Here is a 3495-nt window from a genome sequence, read left to right on the forward strand (position 1 = left end):
AATATTATATATTTATATATATATATATATATATATATTCGAGCCAATTCGAGCTGAAACGAGTGAATAAATCTTTGTTCGTGTTCGACTCATTATGCCTAACATGAATATGAGTTGCTTAACAAGTCAAACACGAGCATTTCGCAAACGACGAGCCAATTTCATAGCCCTATCGACACTGCCTTTTAAATCTCTCGAATGTGGCAAGCTACACTTCCTTGTTAGAGGATTGATCATATGATTCGACATGTTCTCTATGATAATACTTGGAAGACGATTGATTCATAAGAGAAGAGATGCAAAACAAATATTGAATGCCAAAGACTCATCATTTGCTATTTATAAGAACAAAGAACAAGAAAATCAAGAGGTTTCAATCATTGAATAATTGATTAAGAATAAATGTTATCTACTGTTGGCATTAAATTCTCTTATTCTTATCACATCATCATTTTCAAGAAGTAAGAGAATCAGATAACTAAAATATGTACATAAAAATATGACACCATTAATCACAAAGATATCTAATGATCCGAAAGAAGAGAGCACGACAAAAGAGGGTCCACCGATAAAAGACTAGAAGGTCAACTTATCCAACCAGAGCAAGCAAAGCCAAAGCCGAGCAAGTCAGGAAAAAGACTGAATCTGAGTCGATCAGTCAGAAATGAGTGAAAGAGATATTTAAACTAACCACTACAAGAAAGTCTACCGAAGGCGGCAACCTACCTTCAAGTAGATTTGAACCTAGGAAAAATTTGGTTCCTCAATATCAGCAATCATCTCACAGACGTCTTTTGAGATTAATACTTAACAATGCAACAAAGAGTTTTGTAGACATCCCTCAGACTCTTCTCGTTGAGGAGCGAGCTATTTTATAGGTAATGGTGATTTATCATACTCTCAATAGTCCAACGTCGCTCTGTCGACATGAGCTCCTCACCAGGCATCAAGGGTCAACAATCAGACTAAATCAAATGATCAACAAAACCTAATATATTAAATCGATCCTGCTGACCCGAAAATAATCGACAATGTCAACTCAATCTAATTGGTCAGATCAGCCTTACCAAGCTATAGTCATGCAAATTCACATGATCTAGTCAGAAAACCGTCGAGTGACAAGCTTATACTTATAAATACTTGGAATATCATGTACAAATCTCATTAAAGCAGATGGAAAAAATATAACATAACTATATTGCATTTTCTCCCCCTATAAGTATAAATATCATTTTATGTAGAAGGGTATAAAATTTTAGCCAAAAAGATCAAAAAAAAAGTCAACATGATTAATATAATTTTTTGTTTGTTATAGTTCACTCTTCTCTCTTTCCATCTCTTTCCATCTCCCTCATATGTTATGCTTGTTCTTTACTGTGTGATTCACATATAAATCATGATTCAATAGATATGTAAAAACATAATAATTAGGTTGTCATTTCATTAGGTTTGTATTGAAACGACTGGAAAAAAGAAAGCATCACAAAAAAAAAATCATTACCAAATGAAATCATTATACCAAACCACACTCTCAATAGTCAATCATCATTCCTATTCACATAAAGCTAACAACAAACTGAAAAAGCAGAAGGAGAAGATTGGCAACATTACCTCCTCCATTTCTACTCAATTGCAGAGAAAAATCCAGCAGACTTCCTCAAACCAGACTCGAGCTCCCTTCCCCTGATTTATCCACCGACACCACCATCCCCTGCTGCAACTCCCCCTCATTTCTCGCATAACTCTGCTCCAAACCCCCCAAAATCACATTTTTTGACTCCACCGCCCTCCGGCAGATAGGGCAAGTGGAATTTGACCCAAACCACATGTCGATGCACTCGAGGTGGAACCCATGGCGGCAACATGGAAGCCTCCGAGCTTTCTCTCCCTCACTGAGCTCGGAGAGGCAAATGGTGCATTCACTCCCATCTTTGAATTCTGCAGAGCTTACAATGGTGACTGGTAGCGATTGGAGCACGTCGGGATCCAATGCCCGGCGTGCCAGGGGGTTTAGAATAAAGCGAGGCAGTATGTTTCTGAGGACGTGGTTGGCGCCTAGGTAGTGATTTCTGCAGAGGATGTGAAAGAGGAACAGGAGGGAGAGGAAGAAGAAGACGATGAAGATGCCCACCATGACTTCGGTGGTGAATGAAATAGAGAGTTTCGGTAGGGCATCGCTGGCGGCGGGCGGCGGCGGAGACATTGTTGTTGGATTTAGAAGCGGCGGGGATGGGTTTGCATAGATCTAGGAAGGGTTTTTGTTCGAAGAAATTTGGTGGCGTGACGGCACTTTATGCTTTTGTATTGAATTTTGAAAGCTAAGGCGATGGAACAGCGGTTATTGAACTCCAATTGGAGAAAAACTAAGCCGGTCTTTGCGGATTTAATAACAGTTCTAGTTTAAATTTAGTCCAACACTGAAAAACTGAAAAGTAAATTCAATGTTCCGCTAAATCGAATTTTCTCACGTTTCGTCTAATTTTTCTTGCGTTCCGTTTCTTTTGTCACGTAAATTCGAATTTGTTAAATCCGAGTCGTCGGCGAATTTACAATCGTCAGCTTCGAAGCTTCTCTCTGTCAAAATGAATTTGTCAAATTCTCATTTATTAGAAGTATAATGATTGATATTGAGAGTGTAATTAAAGTTAGGATTGAAGTGGTGCATATTATTCTTTAGGCTAAGAATAAAAAAAGACTTTGATATAGGGCATTTACATACATGCTACACAAATTTTATGTATTTACATGCATGTATATCATTCAAATCTTTGGTACCACATAAAATATATGACTTCACACCTGAATTCAAGGAGATAGTCCAGGTGGGCCAGTTGTATAGAAAAATGTGTGGACTGCAACAAGGAATGAATCATTTGATCTTGAGGTCATCTGTTAGTTGTATGATGGGATATGAGGGGCCATTTGTCCTAGCGTCGGCCCCGTGACAACCAAGAAATCATGTGTGTGTCTATACATAGGAGTGTAAAAGAGCTGAGCTTGTGTTAGTCCTGGCTCGACTTATGTTCGGCTTGTTAAAAAAAATTGTTGTTCGTATTTGACTTGCTAATATATCAAATGCCAAAAATGTGGTTGTGTTCGACTCATTGGCTTAACGAGTCGAATAAGAGATGTTCGCGAAAAATGAGTTATTTTGACATCCATAATCACACAATCGTAGGATGTTTAGTATAGAGACGGGATCTGAATCTTATTGTTTATATTAAAATATTTATTTTAGTAAAATATAATATATTTTTATCATATATTTTTAATTAATATTTTAATTGATTATAAATAATACTCTCAATTAACTTATTTAAATTTCAAGCCAAAATGAGCCGAACATTAACGAACAAATCTTGTTCATGTTCAGCTCATTTGCTCAGCAAACGAATTGAACACAAACTACTTAACAAGCCCGACACGATTTTTTCTAGAACAACAATCGGTTTTGACATATATATATATATGTATATGTATATATATATATATATA

The 3495-nt window shown here is 36.8% G+C and overlaps 1 long non-coding RNA gene across 1 annotated transcript in view; it reads right to left on the reverse strand.

The window, feature by feature from the left end:
- LOC110029456 overlaps window positions 1-1905 on the reverse strand; it is a 4315-nt gene extending 2410 nt beyond the window's left edge. The window contains exon 1 of the long non-coding RNA XR_002294544.1: window positions 1612-1905. This is a non-coding gene — a long non-coding RNA (uncharacterized LOC110029456). The remainder of the gene's footprint in view (window positions 1-1611) is intronic.
- Window positions 1906-3495: the final 1590 nt, after the last annotated feature.

The sequence above is a fragment of the Phalaenopsis equestris genome, unplaced genomic scaffold (genome assembly GCF_001263595.1).
Source record: "Phalaenopsis equestris unplaced genomic scaffold, ASM126359v1 Scaffold000572, whole genome shotgun sequence".
In the NCBI taxonomy this organism is placed as follows: domain Eukaryota; kingdom Viridiplantae; phylum Streptophyta; class Magnoliopsida; order Asparagales; family Orchidaceae; genus Phalaenopsis; species Phalaenopsis equestris.